Genomic DNA, 24353 nt, shown 5'->3' on the forward strand with positions numbered 1-24353 from the left:
AATTAATTAATTAATTAAAAAAATAATAAAGTAAAATAAAAACACAAACTGTTAGATTTTTGGTTTGAAAATTCTTGCCTGTATAGAAGAAACTGGTGGGAAAACACTACCCTGCCCATTCACAACATAATGCAATCAGAGAAGATTAAATAAGTATAAGACAGTAGTCCATGTGAAAAGCAGGCAAGAGTCCATGCAATTTTTAAAGTTTTATGTAATTTTCCTCTCTTTGTGTTCTTTTAAATTTTCTCCTTCCCCCAAAGGTGTTTTTATAAAGAAAAGAACGAGGGTGTCGGTAAGTAAAAATAGATTGATGTAAATTTTCCTAACCACAGAGAATTTCTATTGGATGAACACTTTTTGAAATTATTTCCTTTGTTGATTTCAGTAGATTCTGTAAGACATTTTGCATCCAAAATAAACTTGAAGCATAATGACCATAAATCAGTTTATAAGCCTTATTCAAGGGTCTAAATTATAAAACTAAATTATGAAACAACTTCCTTACATTTATACTCAGAAGTAAAACAGCAGTACATAAAAACCTCCAATATTTTTAGAATTAAAGGTTCTAAAACAACATAAAGAATTTATTATCTGTCCTCCACCTGGAATGTTCCCATTTTATGAAGGGGGTTTGTGAGGGATGGTGAGCGGATGACTCTATCTCTGTAGGAGCACTTCCTTGAATACCATCACAGAATGATCATTTCTCCTTCTATGCAACATCAAAACAACCACGAAACCCAAACGATTAATCTGGTCATTCTCTGGACTTGGCTGCCATCTTGACAGGAGTTATTTTGGAAACGGATTTTTTTTTGTGGGGGGAAGATTATGTTTTTGGACTCTCCTGTTGCTCATTCAATGTAATAACAAAGTCATAAAATAACTTATCACCTAGAAAATTGTAATGTTGTGCTTCTACTTCAGGAAACCTTTGGGTTGATTACCCTAAGCCTTCCAAATACAGTGTCAAAACTTATCTATCAATATACATATACGAGAATTGGGAAGTGTTATAAACATGTATTTCTTTACTGTCAGGGAGAACTGTATAAAATTTTTCACAAAAGACAAATTTCTGTCTTTTCAATAAATTCAAGAACAGAATTTCAACATTCTCTTCTGTAGAACATCACATCATCTCATCTGCTATTCTTTCCGACAATTTAAACACATTTCTCCCTTTTGGGCCTCAGTGTCTGACCTTTCTTGTAATGGCCTATATTTACTTTAAATCCACATCTGATGCTTCTCTTTTTCTCATTTTAACATCTTGAAATTTCTTTAGTCTTTTCTGACAAGGTGATGTCTCAAACCTTAAATAATTTTAGTTTTGTTGCTGTTTCTCAATTTCTTTTAATTCTTTTACTTTTAAATATATTTTATTGAAGTATAGTTGATTTACAATGTTGTGTTAGCTTCTGCTGTACAGCAAAGTGATTCAGTTATGCATATATATTATTTTTCATATTCTTTTCCATTATGGTTTATTACAGCATAATGAATACAGTTCCCTCTGTTAAATCTTTTTTTAAAAATTTTTATTAGATCAGAGTTGATTTATACTGTTGTGTTAGTTTCAGGTGTACAGAAAAATGAATCAGTTATACATATAGATATATCCATTCTTTCTTAGATTCTTTTCCCATATATGCCATTACAGAGTATTGAGTAGAGTTCCCTGTGCTATACAGTAGGTCCTTATTAGTTATCTGTTTTATATATAGTAGTGTGTATATGTCAGTCCTTGTATTAGTTCTTGATGTTGTGTTTCAATTATGGATCTAAATTAGAACTAGGCTCTCTAATACAGTGATCTGTCCAGCATTATTCTTATGTTTCTATTTGAATATCTTAGTATAATGCTGGTTTTTAATAGTAGCATATTGCCAGCTCTTCAGCTGTTTCAAACCAAAAACTCCATCTAATTTTCTACATATTTGATAGCAAATTTTAATTCGCCTTTGTAGTATGTTCCTTTCATGAATATGTTTTAATACTTTCCTATTAAATTCATCCTTTATGTTTCCTAATTTCTGATCATCATAATAAATAAACACATTAGCTTCAAGAATTAAACAGAATGAGAATGTTTATATGTCATTGTATGGATAGGATGCTCTGAGTTTTTAATTATCTTAGTAAATTCTGTGCAGGGCATAAGAAAACATCACAGGCACAAGAAGGGGTATAACTGATTTGTGAATGTTTTATCTAATTTAAGGGGTAGATAAGTTACTAATGCAAATTTCTTTCTTAGTATTTGGTCTGTCTCTAGTTCTTAAGGCTTTGTCCTGGGTAAAAACACACTCTTGCTAAACCACTCAGTCATTAGGTCTGCTCCTACGCTAGTTCCTAGTGCCCTTCCATCTTCTTCACAGAATCACTTTATTACATGAAGAAGTTGTTAATGATCATAAGCTGTCTGGCAAGAACTTGCTCCAATTACCCCTACAGTCTTTTTTATCTCTAGCTCAGCTATCCTATAATTACTAAGTGTGCTTGGCACAAAGATGGTTTATAGGTTTAACTATTGATTATTTATATATCTCTCACACTATTACAGAATAGCTGAGCAAGATAAGCATTTACATGTGTACACATTTAAATGTCTGGATGTGCATTCTGAAATGCAATAGTTTACATTTAATGATGGGTCAAGAATGATAACAATGATTTTAGGAGAACATAAAGATTTTACATTTGAAGTTCCTGTTCAGAAGAATGGCAATGTTACAGAGTAGCTAACTGAAGAAGTAAATGATCAGGACAGTGCAGTTTCTGTATTTTAGGCCACTTAACTATCTATCAAAAAGGCGCCTCTCTTATGCTATTAAAATTTCAACCTTTTGACACATAAAGATATGTCAGCAATGAACTTGGTCTGTAACAATACGCTACTGATGATGTCTTTTTAAAAAATTATTATTTATTTATTTATTATTTATTTTTGTCTGTGTTGGGTCTTGGTTGCTGTGTGCAGGCTTTCTCTGGTTGCCATGAGCAGGGGCTACTCTTCGTTGTGGTGCGCGGGCTTCTCATTGCAGTGGCTTCTCTTGTTGTGGAGCACGGGCTCTAGGTATGCGGACTTCAGTAGCTGTGGCACACAGACTCAGTAGTTGTGGCTCGCGGGCTCTAGAGTGCAGGCTCAGTAGTTGCGGCCCACGGGCTTAGTTGCTCCACGGCATGTGGGATCTTCCCAGACCAGGGCTCGAACCTGTGTCCCCTGCGTTGGCAGGTGGATTCTCAACCACTGCACCACCAGGGAAGCCCAGGGATGTCTTTTTAGTTTACCGAATCCTAGAATAACCAAGTTTTCAAGGCTGAAAACCAGGGTTTCACTAAAATGTAGATAATATATATTTTGTTACTCAAAATTATTTATGAGTGGTGAACTTCTTTAATCATTTTCTGAAAAAGTACATTGATTTTGCTGTCATTATTGAAAAATAATGCCAGCAAAATCAATTCGTAGTTTATATAAATATGGAATATAAATATGGAACTTGCTAGTTATTTCCCTTCAACACATGAAGTTATTTTTTGCACTGTCATCTTGTCTATTATAGTTGACGAGATATCTATTATTTTTTCCTTGCTCCTTTATATGTTGTTTGTTCTAATTGATTTTTAAGATCTTGTATTATCTTTGGAGTTCTGTGGCTTTGTTAAAATGTTTATGTTTGAATTTGTTTTTCTTTATCTGGTTTGTGGCTGGGAATGATTTTCTATAAGGTATTAATGACTTTCTTCAAATATGGAAAATTCTCAGCTATTATCTTGTAACTAACCATCTAGAATTCCTAATAGATACTGGTGTGCTTTCTCATTTTATTCCTCTATGTCTCTTAAGTTTTCCATCTCTTAACATTCTGTGCTCATTCTAGAAAATTTCTTCAGATGTAATTCACAGTCCATTAATATCATCTTAGGTCATTTCTCTTTTCATCCTAAAAGTTTTCATTAAATTTTTTAATTTGAAAACTATATTTTTCTTTTCTATGAGTACTTGGTTCTTTTTCAGATCTGCTAATCTGTTTTCATAGTGTCTTACTGTTGGTTTCTATTTCTTCCTTCTTTATTTTTATAATTTTTTAAATGATTAGTTTATGCTGTTTTTCATATTGTTAAGCTATCTCAAAACTTTAGGATTTGAATGCTCTTGCTTATGGTGCCTCATTATGCTTTGCTATGTTGGATAATTCTCATGTGTGGTTTTATCATTATTCATTTAATTGTAAACTCATTTTAGTTTTGTTTTTTTTCTTAAAGAGTCCTGTGTGTCCTGGTTCAGACATGTTTCCATACAGAATTGGAGGTTCCCATTAGTTTATATAAATTACATTTGGAGGATTCATGCACTGTGAATAATATACATTCAAGCCCCGTACTGACATATGCCAAAGCCTGGTGTTTTGACTTGTCACAGTAGAACTATTTTTTTCCCTGTATTTCATCTAGGTTCCTAGGCAGATAAGCTCTAGTCACTTCCCTGGATCAGTGGGTGCAATTTTCTTGCTGCTTCATCAAGAAGGAAGCAGCTCTTCGCCGATCCTGAATTTATGTGAGAATTTCAGTTCCAGATCTCGAACCTGCTTAGACCCAAGTCCTGTAGTCATTAGAGACTTGATAAAGGACCGACCTCTCCCTACTCAGTCATGACATCAGCTCTTCGTCTTTCTACTCTGCCTTCGAGCTCTTTCTTTTCTGACGCTTGAGGATTTTCAGGGTTTTAATGTGTTGTTGATCTACATATTTAGAAATATTTATAGTGATAATACTATAGATATGTATGTATGAACAAGAGGTGGTAAATGCTTCATCTCAGATATGAAACGAATTAGTAATCAGTGATTAACCTAGATGCACACAGTGAAATGAGACAATGCTTCACATAGTTCTGTGTGTATTTCACAATGTTAGGAAAAGGATAGCTTTCTGGAGTTCATTACTATTGCACCTGAAACAATTTTATGTCCTTCAACATATCCCCTTGTGACCTCACATTCTTACTGGGTTTTGAAAATATCCTTTCATCTATTTTATACATTTCCTTCTGGTTCAGTTTTTCTAGAAGATTCTATTAAGCTCTCTTCGATGTTCCTGTGAACTGTATTATTCTCCTGGGTATATATGTTTAAGATATGTTTAGCTGCACATTGCTTAGGGGGTTTAATGTATGGCAAAGTGAAGATTCTTTAAATGCCTTAAAATTGGCAAAAATATTTTCAAATAAAAAAGATAATCAACCCTAAATAAACTAATGAGAGCAACACAACTTTTGCTTTTATTAAATTACAATAAAAAGTATTAACTTCTCCATAAAACATTTTTAAACTGAAATAAGTATCAGCATAAGCAAATATAAAAATCATTTTTATTATTAAATTAGAGTGGTTCTACTCTCATTAAATATTGCATTTTAATGTTATTAGTTTATTTTTAAGTGATAATAAGTGTAAAGAAAATTGTTAAGAATGAATGTCCAACTTCTATAACTTTTTCAGGCTATTGGTTTATCTCTTCTTAAATAGTGCATCATTCTCACAAATTGCTATGTATTCTTTTCTTATCATCTATTTCCTGAATTACATCCAATATCTTCAAGTAGGTAATTTTCCTTCCTATTACCACAATGAATTCTCGAAAGTCTATTCTTTTATATTGACTAGATACACACAATCCTTATTGAATTTAAAAGTGGCTAGTCCAATTTCATCCATAGTGAAGTTACTTTGCCAGATAGAACAACAGAGCAAAAGATTTATTCTGATGTGTCCCAGAACAGGACACTTAGTCGCTGGGAAATGTAATTAAGAAAAATCTCAGGATCAGAAATTATGCCTTTGGTGGCCTGGGTTGTGGGGTATTAGATTCCATAATGGCCACAGTGTAGCCACTGTGGCATTACTTAGGCCTAGCTTTATGGATTAGATTTCTCAGGCAATATAGCTTTATCTACTATGCAAATTTATACATTTCATTTAAGGAGGTATAAAGACTAAAAAGAGTTAAAGTAAGTGGACCAGACTGATTTTAGTGCATAACTGACAACAGTAAGAATCAGTGAGATTAAAAAGAGTAGGATCATTGACTGGAAACAACTTGGAGGAAAAAAATGCAGAGAAGAATATGATTAGAGTTACTGGATGATCACTATTTTAGTGGGTCTGAGTATTTATGTGTTTGTTTCTTGTTTGTTTCTCCACTAACATGAAATCTCCATAGACCAGGGGCCTGGACACACGGCTTGGAAGACTGACTGGCATAGGAAGTGCTGACTGGCATAGGAAGTGTGAACCCAGGCTGATGAACAAGGTTTGCTGGGCTAAGGGAAAGTAGAGGACGAAGATATACTGATTGAAAACCTAAGTGCAGGAAACATCAAACAAGCTTACATGTGAAGATAACTGGTGATATAGGACTGGTCAAGCAATTCTCAAGCATCACTTCAAAGGGATGAGGGAACAAAAGCAATTGGGAAATTCAAACAAGGCTGAGTGGCAATACCATTGTTGTCTCATTAAGCCCAGGTTTTCCTAGTAGTTTTTGAAAGCTGTGAAGTACAGACTGAGATAACTCAACCCAGGCATTGACCATTCCTGTCCTAAGACTCATTTGAATGTTGCCAATACTCCATATTACCCTTTACTCTTGTTTCTTGAGAATGGAATGGAAAAGAAGGGTGCTTTACATTTAAAAATATCTTTAAAATTTTCTTCAATGGAAAATGAACCATTTTTTTTTCCTAGTGGAATTTCCAGAGTGAAGAGGGATGTTAGGAGCCTACATGATAACTTCTGTTGTGCCTCAACCTCAACGGTAATAGAGATTCTGGAAACTTTTCTTTTAGACATTTTATTTTACTAAAAATTAGAACTGATGAAGTATTACAGGCCCTTTTTCTAGGAAAGGTATCTAACTTCTTGTTTCTTACACTGCAGATTAGCCTAGTAGTGAGGCTTGACCAAAACAAGAGATGTTAACTATTACGGGCCTTTATTTTGAAATTATCAATTTTTCTTTGAATGAAGAGTTTTAGTTTGTTTGCTTTTCCACCTCTACCATTTGTTCCTTAGGTTAAATCAGGTAAAGGGGACTCAGAGCTGCTAAGACTTCCTTGACTTCCAAAGAACAGAGGAAGAATAAGACAGATAAGCCCTTACTTGGGCCTCATTCCCTGGGCTATTCAGACTCCTGTCCTCCATGCCAGGTACAGGTGCTTCCTGTTTTATCAAACCATCCGAATTTAATGAATAGAAAGAAAGAGAAATAGTAAAACAGAAAATACTAAAATTCAAATGGAACAAAATATTTTTTTTGGTCTAATGTCTGGGCTAAAAGTAGCAAATTCAGCAAAGTGCCTAAAACACAGTAGATATTCAAGAAATATTTGGCAAATTAAAGAAACACCTGTAGGGGTAAATGCAGCAAATAGGTAAACTTGATCCAACTGAACATGATGCTGAACTTTTTGAAAAACACAGAGGGTAGAATTCCTTAGAAAGTGGGGTATAATAAAACCCTGAGTGGCGGCTTGAGTCATTCAGAGAAAAAGCTGTTGGTAGAAGGCTATGAGATCACTAGTTCTCTCTTTCCATCATTCCTTGGTGTTCATTGGACTAGCATTCATGCTCGCTGTCTCTGCTTAAACACTTCCTCTATTCATCTGCTTTCTAAATGAATGTGTACCTACAATAAGTATCTATTCATTTAAAAATAACTGAATGCACCTCTTTCCTTGAGCCATAAACATGAACATTAATGAGCATCCTGTCTATTTAATAGTTTAATACTGCTTGGCAATATATTTGAGACCACTTGCCCCTCAAGCTCTATCTCTGGGCTGCATCTCTTCCCTCCATCTACTTTTCCTCTGCTCAAGAGAATACTGCTCATGTTATAACCAGTTTCTCTGTGTTTTACAAAAACATCCTACCCTCTCTTTCAGTTTCTCATTTACTTTATAACCAAACTTGTTTTTCTTTAGTGTCAATATTCAAAGTAAATAAGAATTTAAAAAAATATTTTGTTCAATTGGTTTACTTTTTAGAATCCCATAGTATTGTTTTCTACTATTTTCCACTTTAGAGCTCTTTTTTTCGTTTTTTACAAATCATATAATTTGACTATAATTTTGTGGATTAAAAAAAATTGAATGTGGGGCTTCCCTGGTGGTGCAGTGGTTGAGAATCTGCCTGCTAATGCAGGGGACACGGGCTCGAGCCCTGGTCTGGGAAGATCCCACATGCCACGGAGCAACTAGGCCCATGAGCCACAACTACTAAGCCTGCGTATTTGGAGCCTGTGCCCCGCAACAAGAGAGGCCGCGATAGTGAGAGGCCCGCGCACCGTGATGAAGAGTGGTCCCCGCTTGACACAACTAGAGAAAGCCCTCGCACAGGAACGAAGACCCAACACAGCAAAAATAAATTAATTAATAAACTCCTACCCCCAACATGTTTAAAAAAAAAAATTGAATGTGCATCTAACATCATTTATAACATCGTTTCTGTGTGAAAACATTTTGAGTTCTAAATATAACTTATAAATTAAACTTTTGAAATACAATCCAATTGAAATTAGTGCCTGCCTGTATTGTAAATGTGATTTTTAAAACCAGTTGAAAACCAAGAATATTTTTATTTATAAAAAGATTCGTATGAATTTGGAAGACAATTATTCCAACTATTTTAGGACACTTTTATAAAGTAAGTACACCTGAAAACCTAAAGATTTTGAGCATTTTCCCCTTTTAGACCCTTGTCTCAGTGGATTCTACAAGATAGGAAGCAAGAATTAATTTTATGGGTCAAACAGTCTCTGCAGTTTTCCTACTAAATCTAATGTTACTTTTTGCTCTCATTCAGTGCCAGAGGTAATCACAATATTCTGTCGTTTCACGGTTCAGAAGAAAGTTCTTTGTCCCTTCTAACTTAAATGTATACTTCAGAGTTTGGCATGTTAAGTTGGCAAACTGTCTGACATTTTTGCATTAAAGATAAAGCTATGAGGAAATTCCCTTACTAAAATTAGATAAAAGAAAAATATTCACTTATGAATAAATGGGGTACCCTTAGCCAAAAGGTTTTACTTAGTTGTACCAATAAATTATCTTTTGAAAGTTTGACACCCACAGGACTTGTATGAGTAGAAACCATAACAGAAGTACAGGCTGGAATTCTTAAAGAAGTGATGATTATTAGACATCTAATATTGAAAGAATGACTTGATATTTAGAAAGCTTTGTAAAACTAAAGATTTAAATGTGAAAATAATTGTAGCAATTATGAATTTAATACCCTTTACTATGAGATCATTTATTATTTGGCAACTTTGGGAAACTTTTCAATTGATAGACATTCATACCCTTAGCATATTTAACATTTAATTTTTAATTTCAAAATATTTATGACTCAAATGAAAGGGGAAAGAAACAGTCTAAAGTCCTTTGTACACTCCTAGGAAATAAAAATATGTAGGAAAAAAGTCAAAATCCTAATTTATTTTCAATATTTTTATATTAATTATATGTCTATAGCTTTAAAATGTTTTCCACTTGGCTGTTTCCTTGCTGTCATATTATAGAGTAGTGGTTTTTAAACTTTGGAGTGCATTGGGATGATCTGATACACATATTTAAAATGCTGGTTCTAAAGCCCATTCACAAAGATTCTGATTAAGTACGTCTGGCATGGAACCCAGGAATAGATATTTCCTTAGGTTGGCTTCAGGTTACATTTTGAGATGTTTCTCAAAATATTTGCAGAGTAGAAGATGAAACTGTTTCTAAAATACAAAGTAGAAGAGTATAAAATGGGAATATTTTAAGAACTGCATGGTAAGAACCACACTGTCAGATCATCAGCGGTGCCTTTCATTATAAAATGATTGAAATAACCATTATATATTAGCACTGACAATTACTGCCTAAGAAAGAAACTTTTGATTCTAGGTAATATGCACTTCAGAACCACTTCCTTTGTTTTAATAATCTATGTAAGGAAATTATAAAAATTAGCAAAAGACATGTTTCAGCAATAACAACTGTGATCTTGTAAAATCATACTGCATCAGAGATAAGAGGAACTTCCAGCATTCAAATGGTTCATTCCCCAAAGGTGAAGAACTGTGTTACAACACAAGCCTACTGGACAGATTTATTTAATAAGATGTGAATTTATAGGAGTGTATAGTTGGTTTATTTCTGTATGATTTTAGGATCAGAGACCTATTGCAGCCACCTTCCTCAGGAAGAAACTAAGATACAAATAGCAGAATAAAGTTCAAGACACGGCCTCATACTGTAACATTATTTCTCCTATGTACAATGAGAATCATGTGAAAGACGATTCTTTAGAAATCCAAAACTTCAGTAACATGAGACTCCCAATAATGATTAGTGAGATAATTTAATCACCTCCAATTTACTTCAGAGAACTGTGGTTATGCCGAGTGAAAGGGTGTTAGAAATGACAGACCAAAGAAGCAATTTGATTGGTTAATGAAGAGTCTAAGAATGATAATTGAATTTGATGGAATTCATGAGTTGGGACATTCAAGCAGATACTTTACAACCTCGATTATGTACTCTAACACAGGTAATAGTCACAATGTGATATATGTACTTCATTGTTGAATTAGGCATATAGGAAAGAGTAAGGCATAGTATGGCACAAAGAAACATCAGCCTGAGACAAATCTGCCTCCACTCCCACCCCTTACCCAATATTGTTGCTGAAATATCATCCGTACAGCAGGGCACAAAAGCACAGAGGCAGATGCTGTGGCATATTCTTTTAGAATGCAAGGCTGCTCAAGATCATCTACAGATAATGAACCATGACAACTTTGGATTTGATGAAGTACAAAACGAGAGTGGGAGAAAGCAAAATGTTATATAAGTGGCCAGTGCCCCACCAAATAACTAGCACGTCAAGGGCGTTAATACTAGTAATAATTTCAAAAGACATGACAAATACTAAACATTCTTTTGAAGTAAGAGATACAGTCCTCCAATTTTCCGCATAAATGCATTCTTATTCCACATATCACAAGTTCATCAACAAAACATATCAAAGTTTCTGTTTTTTTTCCACGTACCTTAGTTAGTTGCAGTGAAATTTCCAGGAATGAAGCAATAGGCAGGTGAATGTCTCCAATTCAAAGCCAGGCGTTTGTCAAGCTCTTGCTAGTTCTTGTTTTCCTGGTTTCCTTTGAGAGAAAGAGGAGAATGGAAAAAATTCATAAAAATGCTGGCCTGCAACTCTGCACCCGCCTTTGCTACTGAGTGTGTATATAGACTTTTGCTGATGTGGCCCATTCATTATTCACAGCCAGCTCTAGCTTCCTCATTTCCTGGTTGCACTACGTGCTCCAGGCTAAGAACCAAGAGGTATGAATCATGTGGACATAAAGAAAAATCTAGAAGAAGAAATGTTTCAAGAAAGCAACTTTTTTCCTATTTCTTCTGACATAGCCTGTTCTATGGCATTGCTCCGTAGAGGAGAAAGAGCGTGTGCCGCCACAGAAGGCACCCGGTGGAATTACCACCCGGGGGGATTATCTCTAAGCAATTCATACTTTGTTTTGCTGACAAGACTCCTTGTTTAGGATACTGGAGTGCTGTCCTTCTCTGGCAGTGTTCCCCCATATTTTAGAATTATTGAAAAGCTAACTGAGTCTATTTTGATTTGTGAACCTCTTTGCAAGCAACAGCAGCTGCAGCCGTGCTAATAAAAAAGGAAGGCATTGTATGTACCTAGGAAGGACATTGAAATACTGCACATACAAAAACATCTGAGTTGTGGAGGAGGTCTATCAAATATTCTAATAGTACCTTCCTTCCTTGCTTCCTTTGTCCTTTTCTTCTCCCTCCTTTCTTTTCCATTCTTTTTTCTTTTCTTTCCTTCTTCCTTTTATTCTTTCTGTTTTCTTTAATATACTCTTTTATTGTATTTATTTATTCTTAGACACAGGGCAACCTATGGTATTATCTTATATTTGAGATTTTTAAATAATGATTTTAGAATATGGAATCTCAAAAACACTAAAGTAACAGAATTCATCCACGAATGCAGAAACTCACAGAGGGAGACTTTAAGTTATCAGCTGCATCTTGCAGCTCCAATTAAGAATGGAGGCTTTGCAGATTCCAGCAGCTCTGATACTAATCAGACCATTCTGCTCTCTTCACAGTTGAAGTTTCAGTTTTCTGGAGGAAGCTAATATGGCAACACCCTGTTATTTGAGGATTCAAGCTTTCCTACTTCAAGATAAATGAATACACAATCCCCCGCAGCTTTCATTATATTCTGAATAGAATTTTACAGTTCCTCTGAAGTTATTATGGAGTCCTCTTTGCCAACTAATGGACCAGAATCGTTCTGGCATAAATCCATGTAGGAAAATCTTTTGGGGGTTTTCTGGGTTTGGGAAAACCTTAGCTGTTGGTTTAAAGGAGAAGATGCTGCATAAGACAGTGTAATTCCCTGAGTGGTTTCTGAGCTCCATTTTGCCTGGCTGAGATAGACAAGGGAAGGTTGACTCCAGCTCAGGCTATTTCCATTATAGGTACTTATTTATAATCTGCGATTCATTCAATGAATATTAATTGAGTGTCTATTGTGGACTGTCTTTTTGCTGGCCAGGTTTTGGGGATAAAAAATGAAAGTTTCTTGCTTCTAAAAGAATTGGCGAGACAGGTAAGGAAATAAATTATTACTACACATAGATAAGTGTCACAATGGAGATGCAGGATGTGGTAGGCATGTGGATAAAGGATTCTTCCCATCCTCTAGGAGTATTCTAAGTTCTCATGTGGAATGAAGCAGAAAACATCACCAACACTGTATGTTTATGCACATCTATGTGTGTGCCCTTCACACACATGTGAAGTAAGAGGATAAAACAATAAAGTCCTGATCTATGTCACTCCCTGGAATTTTTTTAATAGTTTACACAACTGTGGCTTTTCACAATTGGATCTTCTTTTCAACAATGGTTCCAAGCATAAAATGGCTTTTCCCACCAGAAAGCGTTCAAGACCTCTTTCCCATGGCTACAGGTCCCAGAAAGTATCTGATTTCTCAGAGCACAGCCCCCAGGGTCATTTTCTAAATGTTGGTGAGAATACATGAGTTAGTAATATATACCCATTTTGGAAGTCAAATAGCAAAGATTAAAAAACATCTGTCATTGGGACTGTGAGTCTACAAGCAAGCAGTAGACTTCCAGCAGAGTCCGGGGCAGAAACAGTATGTAACACAGATTTAAAAACAAAAGATTCAACTAGATTTAGCTCAGTCACATGGTTTAAAAGGATATTACCAGCTCCCACCAGAACCCACTTTGCAATGTGTTACATAAAACCATGGGTTGTAAACTTAAGACATTTTTTATAGAAATTCATTCTTTCTCTCAGAAGTGATTTTCTAAATGCTTATTCGTGTCAGGCAGGGTGCAAGACACTGAACACTCACTGGCAAAGGAGACAAACGGCTGCCTCTAGTGCCCACCTCACCTCGCCCCGCGGAGACTGCAGGCTAATGAAAGAGAGAGATGATAAAAACATACATACAGAGCATGTGTCATTACACACTTTACGTGTAATAAATTCCAAAAAGGACAGGTAAAGATGCCGGGAAAGTGAGAGCAGGGGAGCTTCATCCAGAATTGGCTTCCTTGCAGAAATCACATTCAGGAATTAGCTGGATTTACGGGTAGGATGGGGTAAAGGGGTAGATTCAAAATATGACAATATATGTGTAAAGTCCTGAGCTCCGTATGCTTGAGGAACAAGGACGACACAAAGGGTCCATGTGGTTGAAATGTAGTGAGTATGGAGAGGCATGGGGGTATCAAGGCTGGAGGCAGGCATGGGGCAGCCTCTGATGAGGGTTCTAGGTGAGGGGACCCTGGAAGCCACTGAAGCATCCACTCCCTTTAGTTACTCTTTGGAGAATGGATTGGGGTGAGGATATTTATCACTATTAAAAAAAAAACCAACAACTTTCTTTTACCTATTCATAGGAGTGAAATTTATCGTATTGATTTAAAAATTAGTTTTCTGACTCCCTGATGTTGAATAGGTCTAGGTTTATTTGTTTTCTTCACTTTTCAGTAATACTGTATTTTTCTTCCCAGTACTTATCATTACGCTGCATATATGCTTGTCTGTTTCCTCCTGGCACCACGACCACCTCTTCAAAAATCTGTAAGAGCTCGAGGTTTTTTCAGTTTGGTTCATTGATGCATATCTAGTGCCTAGAACACCATTTGGCTACTATTCTATACAGTCGTAGCTCAACAAATACATGTTGAATGTATAAATGAATGGATAATTTAGAAAACTGTCTCCTGATGCTAGCAATCATTTGCTATTATTTTTATCCCTAAATTACTTTCATGCCAGGTCAGCTTTGCATGCTAATGTAGAGCTTATTAGACTAATAAAATGTGCTTCTGGTGATTCGTCATTCAAAACAGTATTTGTAAATATATGAAGAGCTCATACAACTCAATAACAAAAAAGCAAACAACCCGATCAAAAAGGGGGCAGAAGACTTAAACAGATATTTCTCCCAAGGAGACATACAAATGGTCATCAGGCACATGAAAAGATACTCAACTTCACTAAGTATTAGAGAAATGCCAATCAAAACTACAATGAGACATCACCTCACACCGGTCAAAGTGGTCATCATTAAGAAGTCTGTAAGTAATAAATGCTAGAGAGGATGTGGAGAAAGGGAACCTCCTACGTTGTTGGTAGGAACGCAAATTGGTGCATCTACTACGGAAGACAGCATGGAGGTTCCTTAAAAAACTAAAAACAGAGTTGCCGTATGATCTAGCAATCCCACTCCAGGGCATATATCTGGAGAAAACTCTAAATTGAAAAGATACATGCACCCCAGTGTTCACAGCACCACTAATTACAGTAGCCAAGACATGGAAGCCACCTAAATGACCATCGACAGATGAATGGATAGAGAAGATACTACCGTAACAACTGAGTGCAATACCACTCAATTATGAAAAAAGAATGAACTAATGGCATTTTCAGCAACATGGAAGGACCCAGAGATTATCATACTAAGTGAAGTAAGTCAGGAGGAGAAAGACAAATATCATATGATATCACTTATATGTGGAATCTAAACTATGATACAAATGAACTTATTTACAAAACAGAAACAGACTCAAGCATAGAAAACAAACTTATGGTTACCAAAGGGGGTGGGGAGGGATAAATTAGGAGTTTCGGATGAGCAGATACAAAGTACTATATATAAAATGGATAAACAACAAGGTCCTACTGTATAGCACAAGGAACTATATTCAATATTCTATAATAAACCATAATGGAAAAGAATATGAAAAAGAATATATATATGTATACACACACACACACACACAAATACGTAACTGAATCCTTTGCTATACACCAGAAACTAACACAACATTGTAAATCAACAATATTTCAATTTAAAAAAAAGTATTTATAATTGTAGCTTATGGAAAAGGTATAAATAAACCTCTTTGGGCAAAGTAAATGAACAAAAAAATAAAAGATGAGGAACCTAACTTGAAAGCAAAATATATTTGTCCTAACGTACTTCTCTTAGACTTTAGGTTCACTCATTTTAGGGTAAGAGTCAATCATTTTTCGGTAAATTCTCTTGTTATTTTCACAAAACTCTAAATCCTTTTAGTTATTATCAATTTAGAAATGGATACAGATAAAGGGCTCTCTGGTACCATTTATTTGACAGGGGAACTTAGAGGAATTAACCAAATATATGTACTTCAAATTTTGTAATATTAAAAGATTATATTTTTATGATATAGATGAATTCATAAAAGCTCATAGACAAAATATCTAATAAGTTAGCAATTTTAATAGACTGCTTCCACAGAGTGAGATGTTTAATTTATCAATTATTTTCTTCCATTGAACACATGTACTATAAATTTTACTGGGTTAGATACAAATTGTTGTAACACAACAAACAGCTTAAATAATATAGAGGAATGTGCTTAAGCTACAGTTTTCCCAAGAAAAACTGCCCAACTTATTTGCTTACGGTGCCCTTAATTTTTACTTACGCAAATTCACTTTTTTATAGTGTAATTTAAAAACGTTAATTTGAATACTGCTTTAATATGAAAAAGTTAATGTTGCAGTAGTCAGTGTAAGTTAAATGGTTCAGTGAACCTTGGCAAAGAAAATATAAATGATTAGTTTATGATGTATTACCAACAGGGGTCAGGTTTTTGACCTTATGTATAAGCAAATCACAGACAATATACCAGCCAAATTACCTGAGACATGAAAATGTAAAGAATAATTACATTTGAATATCCTTATGCCAAGATGCCCTGTAAGATAATTGCGTAAGAAGAATCTTGTTTGCAATGTGCAAAGGCAAAAAGTGGGGGAGAAAGCAGGAGAGGTAGGCTCTTGCACCATTCAAAAATTTTTTCCCTATTAAAAAATAATTTAAGACAAAATGTTTGCAAATTGTATTCGAAACATAGAATGTGGAAGGACTTCAGTTAGAATTAAAATTTATTTGGATTTTTTTAAAGCAAAAAAATGCCAGGGAGAAATCTTTTACCATATTAGTCAATGTGGGATAAAAGCTACAAAGAATTTTATATCATTATTCTTTGTAAATTGGACAGAAGAAGGAGTTTGAAAGCCTTGGCTCTCTTGTCTGATTTAATCCACAAAACAGTGCATCTGCTTTCATCTTTTTCTTTTTTATTTCTAAAATTTCAACATAGAACACACTGTGAATTTTAACAACCTGTTTTGGTTCAACTGATTGCCTTCAGTTTCTCTATTCCTTTGTTATTGAGGACAAATGAACATATTTCTGTTTTCTTTTGTAAATGTATTTTCAGGTTTGATTTTAAATTATTCAAAATACGTTTGGACCTCTTTATAAGATAACTTTAGTTAGGAAAGGAATCTAGTCTAGAGATTTGCTAAAACTGGCCATGATGCACATGATCCATTTTTTTATGCCATCATCTACTGACCACTGTTAGTGGTATGCTAACTACTAGATAACAAACTAGCAACACTAGCAATACTTGACCACTGTGGGAATTTAGGTGAACTCTGATCTGAAGTGCAGGTAAAAGTCACTGGGAGAACAGATTTAGGAAAAACACACAAGCATGGAAGGCACGTATATATAATGCATTATATATTATATATATCATGTATATATAATATATATTAATTATATTATATATAGTGTATTATATATGTATCTTCCATGCTTGTGTGCTTTTCCTAAATATTATATATATATATATATAATGCATTATATAAGACTAAAGACAGGTAATTAATTTTGTGCCACTATCTGAGTCAGTCACAGTCTCAATTTATTACAATCATTGTAAGTATATTACAATCATTCTTGGATTGAATAAGCCAAGAGATTAACATTTTATTCTGCACAGCAATCTGCACAGCTCAAGTTCTAGCAGACTTTCTTACATGTATGAGTGGAGCAGGGAAAGAGAATGAGCAATAATTCGTAGATGAGGTTAGAAATCTAGAGACAAAATGCTAGAATCAGCAGAACACTGAGATGTTCTTAGATTTTCTTTAGCTGCTTATTTCAAAGCTACTCTTTCAGTTTGGGGTTGGTAGATGCAAACTACTACATTTAGAGTGGATAAACAACAAGGTCCTAATGTATAGCACAGGGAACTATTGATATAATCAACATTCTCTGGTAATCCATAATGGAAAATATAAAAAAAAGACTGTATATAGGTGTATAACCGAGTCACTTTGCTGCACAGCAGAAGTTGGCACAAAATTGTAAATCAACTATACTTCAATTAAAAAATAAATAAAATGGATACCCTTTCAATAAATTTTTCAAAGAAGTATAATTAACATTTGTTATTTAATAAATTGGAGCTTTTAAATAGTTGAAATAATATTTATATTGTTATACTTATTTATAACTATTACTATTTTACTATAAATCCAACTTAAGGAAAAAAATTAATGAAAGTAAAATACAAAAATAAATGCTGTATGAAAAAAAGGTTTTCGGGGCTTCCCTGGTGGCGCAGTGGTTGAGAGTCCGCCTGCTGATGCAGAAGACACGGGTTCGTGCCCCGGCCCGGGAAGATCCCACATGCCGCGGAGTGGCAAGGCCCGTGAGCCATGGCCGCTGAGCCTGCGCGTCCGGAGGCTGTGCTCCGCAACGGGAGAGGCCACAACAGTGAGAGGTCCGCGTACCGCCAAAAACAAAAAAAAAGGTTTTTTTTGAGTGATATTTCCAGTAAAGGACTGAATTGAGCTTTCACAGACTGTTATTTCGGTACGCGGGCCTCTCACTGTTGTGGTCTCTCCCATTGCGGAGCACAGGCTCCGGACGCGCAGGCCCAGCCGCTCTGCGGCATGTGGGATCTTCCTGGACCGGGGCACGAACCCGTGTCCCCTGCATCGGCAGGCGGACTCTCAACCACTGCGCCACCAGGGAAGCCCAGGCTGTTATTTTTTGGTTGTCACTGTGTTCTGTCTTTAGAACTTCCTAGTTATAATCCTCAATTCCTTCATCTAAAAAACCAAATATAATAATAATAATTATCCAATAGTGCTATTGTGAGGATTGGATAAATTAATTTACTTGAAATGTTAGCATATAATAAGCTCTGTTGCGTTGGCGTTAATGTTACCATTACTAACATCATTATTCTTTTTAATATCAAGTTAACACAACTTCAAATTTAAAAACACTTCAGCCTAAATCCCATTCTTGAACGCTGAAGGCACATATAATTATGGTATATTGGAGGGTACATCACTGTATTGTTATTCTAGTTTTTACGCACATGTCATATTTCCTTATCTGGCCTCTAAGTCTCTTCAGGACAAAAACTGTCTTATTAATTCATCTTTCCCTTTCTCTTGTCCTCTATCTCTTCTTTCTTCTCTCCTTTACATTAACATATTTATAGAGGACCTACCTTGTGCTAGACACTTTTGTAGGTCTGAAGTTACAGAGGCAAACAAGACAGATCAGATCCCTGCTTTCATGTTGCTTAAGTTCTTGCAAAATTCAATTAAAACTCTGTTACTGCTGTATTTGCTAAATTCTATACCAGTGCAAATGTTGGAGTGCCAAATACAAAAATAAAGACATGAACAAATATATACATAGTAAATATTTTAGAAAATGTATTTAAAATGTAAGAAATTGTAAAAGATGTAAACTTTCATAAAAAGACAACAAAAGTCATGAAAAATTAACTGTAATAACGAAGGCAGAGTATACTGACCTTGTTTGAATGTCTCTGTATTATTATCAAGTTCAAGCTTTTTTCATCTAAATAAGTACTAAATGAACCAGGTCACAATAAAATTTTTTATAATTTACAAAAGAGGCTTTCAACTTTGATGAGAAAAGAGCCTATCAATAAACAGATAAATGAAGTAAATTGTAAAAAAAACTTTATGGTATAACAGTTTATTTTGCACAAAATATTTAGTCCCACATTTTTAACATTACATTGTCAGTGTCATAAGAACCCAGATATGAGAAAACCCAGACTTAAGCAAGTACGATGCAATAGAACAAGGAAGCCTCCATTGAAATAGCTTGCTCATGTAGTAGTAACCATAAACTTCTCATTCTAAACTTCATAAATTACCTATATTTAAAAAAAATTACATATCTTCTATGTATGATTTGGGCAATAAGAAGATAGCGTAAGTAGAAGACAACTGTATCAATCTCAACTGAACGATTAAATAAACATTTACCTGTTTCTTAAATCAGATGTAAAAGCACATACTTTACAACAACTAAAGCTACCCAAGAATCACTAACATTTTGAGTCCATCAGTTATATGGGGGAAGGGAGAATAGGGTACTTATTTTTAGTTCCTAGAATTATTTTATATTTGTAAAAACATTATGTACTAAAGAGAACCACTCAAAAAATCGAAGTTAGAAATATTATAAAGTTTAAAACCAATTTTAGAATAACTAAAAAAATCAGTCTACTTTATTTTCATGTTCTTTAAAATATGTACATATAAATCAGTGAAATATGTTTACTTTGGAAACTCTCAGAACTTTAGGCTCTGCAAAGTAAGAAAATTTATAAAATGATCTAAAGCTACTATATTAGAATATACCCATTTCAATCTAAAGCATTGTACTCAATACAGTGTCTTGTATAAAGAAAAACAATTGGTATCTCTTGGTAGAGAATCTTGGATGATGAAATTATCTAGTGATGTCTTTGATCTGCAAACCTTGGGTTTCTCGTGTATTGTTGACGGCTAGTTGGTAGTAAACCATTCATCAAGTCCTTTCTATCCTATGAAAATGGTAATACTTTTATCCCCACCTCCAACTTCATTTCTCTACACTCTCCTTCAATAAGGAGTCAAACTTCAATAAGGAGTCAAATAAGTCAAGCTACTCCCTCCAATCCTCACTTGACTTATTCCTATTTCAACTCCTTAACATGGCTCATAAGTCTTTTCTGGCCTCATATACTCTCCTCATCTGTCTTCCTCAGTCTGTTCCGGACACACTGGCGATTCCTCCAGCTCAACAGACCATGTTCCTACCCAGGGCCTTTGTTCTCTCTACCACCCATGATCTTTCCTGGATATTTACATGGCTCATTTCCTCTGTTTATTCCAGTCTTTTATCAAATGTCACCTTTGTAGGGAAGTCTTCCTTTGCCACTATACCCACCCCCGCCCCGTATATTTTCTTTATAACACTTATCAAGACCTGATATTATAGACTTTTGTTTATTTGTCCATTTGTTTACTTTGTCTCCCTCTTGCCACAATGCACGAAGGCAGACATTCCTGTCTTATTCGTGCCCAGAAGACCAGCACCTGGGATAGTATCTGGCTCATATGGGCACTCTATAAACATTTTTTGAATGAATGGGTTCTTCATGTTTTAGCTTAGATAGTTTGTCTGCTAAACCATTACTGAATCCCACATTGGCATGGTTCCACTAAATTCTACGTTAGGTGTCCTGCCTAATTGTTTGAGTCCACCCTGCACTATGCCTGGCACAGATTGGGCAAGTGCTCAGTTATTTCTTAGGTAATGTGTACAGTGATGATCCTTTTAGGTCTATTTTCCTTTCAGAATTCAGAGTATATTAAGAGATGATATGAGTTATTCTTTTCAAATTTGTTTTAAACATACATGGAACACTTTGAGATTCACAGATGAAATTTTCAATGAAATGGTGTAGAATATACATCCCCTTGAATTCATTTCATCCTGCTTCCTTGGGTATTGCCCATAAAATCTTCCCTCTGTGTATTTCAGAGATTCCAAAATTTATTTTTGGGAGGTTGCAGTGAGAAGTAGAGATCCTTATGAGAATCTCATGACTCTTCAAATAAAAATTTACATACACTCAATATTTTGTTTATGCTTTTAAGAGATCAAAATCAACCTGAAGTCCCAAATAGACTCCTACTCTATGGATCTTGAGTTAAGTATCTTTATTCTTCTTCTTCTCTATTTTTGTTTTTTACTAGTTTATAAACAAGTTCATTTTTCTCCATACTAAGCCAAAATATTAATTTTACATCAACTACCCTTTTACCCCTTACTCACTTTTCTCCTCTTTATTATAAAACTTTCATAGTGAACTTTTCTGCATTTACTTCCATATATCTATTCAACCTTCAGCAATCCGGCTTCCTCATTCATTATACTAAAGTCATCATGCATCTCATGGCTGTCAAATCTAACACCTAATTCTCAATTTTCAACTTCTCTGCATTATTGAGATTGTTAAGCACCATTCCACTGTTTCAAAACTTTGGTTCTGTGTTAATGCCCATACTTTTTGGGCTTTGTAGTTTTTGGTTTTTGTAGTTTTATTTATTTTTAAAATTATTTATTTATTTATTATTTATTTATTTTGGGCTGCATTGGGTCTTTGTTGCTGCACGCGGGCTTTCTCTAGTTGCAGTGAGAGGGGGCTACTCTTTGTTGCAGTGTTCCGGCTTCTCATTGCGGTGGCCTCTCTTGTGGAGCACGGGCTCTAGGCTCGCAGGCTTCAGTAGTTGTGGCACACGGGCTCAGTAGTTGTGGCACACGGGCTCAGTAGTTGTGGCTCGCGGGCTCTAGAGTGTAGGCTCAGTAGTTGTGGCACACGGGCTTAGTTGCTCCGTGGCATATGGGATCTTCCCGGACCAGGGTTCGAACCTGTGTCTCCTGCATTAGCAGGCAGATTCTTAACCACTGCCCCACCAAGGAGGTTCCCGTAGTTTTGTGTTTTATTGTAGTTTCTTATTTTGCTTCCTCCTCACTATATTCTAGACCCAAATTTCCTCCTGCTGGCTATCTACTTATAGATGTCCTACTGGTATATTAAACCCACAAACCTCAAATGAAATGTTGCACATTTCCCTTACGCTTTTTCTTATTTTGTGTTCCCTGGCATATTATCTGATAAGAAAACTGAAATTCATCTTTGACTCCACCTAACTTCTACTCCCACATCTGATTAAGTGTCACATATTATTGATTCTTCCCCTGAAATGTCCCTGATATTCTTTACCTTCTACTCTCTCAGTCCACTGACGAATCCAGACTCTTATCATGTTATTGCCTATATGTGCTTTAGCTTCATAACTGATGTCTTCCATTTAATATCCTGCCACTTCATTCCAAGCTCCACAATGCCCTGCCCTCTAGCCTTGCTCTTTTTACAATACCAGAGTATTTTGTGTTGTTATTAAAAGATGTACTTTTTTCTTCCAGATACTGCAGTTGATTACATACAAGTCTGCTTTTGCCATCAGATTATGAATTCTTCAAGGGGAGAAATGATATTCTAGCCTCTTTTGTACCCTCCATAGTGACCCCTTGCCCACAGTATGCACTTAATAAATATTTGTTAAATTAAGCATAAGACAATGTGAGAAAAAACAGTTCAGAAAATATGTCATCACTGTGCTAGTCTGGCTAAGATGCCCTTCTCTACTGTAACACAAGAAAATAAAACTACATCATTGTCCTTAATAGTTTATGCTCAAATATTAGCTCAAATATCTTACTTGTTATCCTTGATATTTAGTTTTTGAACAAGGAATTGTTCAATAATATACTGGAAAAATTAAAGAGAGTAGAAGCATATATTGACTTAATGGTCATATGTTATCAGAAGCCAATGATTATTTCACTTAAATTTCTCTCAATAGTTATTAGCAAGAAAAGGCTTTTATGAATATTAACTTTTTTGAGTGTTTTATATGTATAAAAAGAATGCAGGAGGAATAAGTACCTTCTCCAATATGATATCAAAAATATATAATAGGGGATTAATTCACATCCTTAAGTTTTTGACTCATACCTCTGGATTCTGTCTAAGGTTCTGTAAATAAACAGATAGGTGACTTACCTTGTCAATGTTTTTATTCTGACTTAATCTGAAACAAGTGATATGACCGAGTGCTCGACATATATGTTGTGAAAAGCTAAAACTATGGTGTAAGAGGAAACTATTTTCCATAGATTGTCAGGCAAAGTAAATAGGCAAGATGGCATAGTAAAAAGATTGCGGGTCCTTAGAATTAGACAGGTTTGGAATTAAATTGTGACTTTAACATGTACCAGCTCAGGAATCTTAAGAGAATTGTTCAAACTCCCGAGTTTTCTCATCTTTAAAATGGTGATAATGGTACCAGTCTTAGAGTTACAAGGACAGAATGAGGTGAAGGATGACAAACGAATGATTAAGGTATATAAATGTTTCCTGCTCAGAAAATACTGGTCCCTTCCCACTTCCCTGTCTTCTAACAGAACATAAAATAGACACAGTCAAAATGTAAACTCTGAATTAATAAATTAGGGTTCATTCCATTCATTTAGTTCAAGAATATGTATTGATGTTCTACCAGGTTCCAGGAAACATGGTATCTTTGGCAGTGACTCATACAGAAAGGGCCTGAAGAACAATCTTGGTCCAAGTGTCAGCTCCAGGACTTATGCTGTGGGATCACTGGCAAGTGGTTGACCAATGTCACACCTGTGAGACATTCAGAAAGTTGTTTCCTGTAAAATGTAATTGAAGTAATGTTCAATTTACCAGGTGACCCTTGTAAAGATGTTAAGTGTTATGAGGACTGGATGCAGATTTGAGGGGGAAGCATGTTCTTGTTTTGGATTTAAATATCTTCTATTGGAAATACCAGGAGGCTAACCAAGCACACAAATCTAGTGGGAAGCTAAAAAGAGGATTATAGACTATATGCTCCAGGAGAGCAGGGGCCAGGTCCTGTTTCCTCTGCTCAGTATTATGTCTCCCTG

At 35.2% G+C, this 24353-nt stretch overlaps 1 protein-coding gene across 1 annotated transcript in view; it reads right to left on the reverse strand.

The window, feature by feature from the left end:
* SYT1 (synaptotagmin 1) overlaps nucleotides 1–24353 on the reverse strand; it is a 538616-nt gene that overhangs the window by 413381 nt on the left and 100882 nt on the right. Inside the window, exon 3 of the mRNA XM_019952111.3 lies at nucleotides 11110–11220. The gene's annotated coding sequence lies outside the window, so the exon portion shown is untranslated. The remainder of the gene's footprint in view (nucleotides 1–11109; nucleotides 11221–24353) is intronic.

Source organism: Tursiops truncatus, chromosome 11, assembly GCF_011762595.2.
Source record: "Tursiops truncatus isolate mTurTru1 chromosome 11, mTurTru1.mat.Y, whole genome shotgun sequence".
Taxonomy (NCBI): domain Eukaryota; kingdom Metazoa; phylum Chordata; class Mammalia; order Artiodactyla; family Delphinidae; genus Tursiops; species Tursiops truncatus.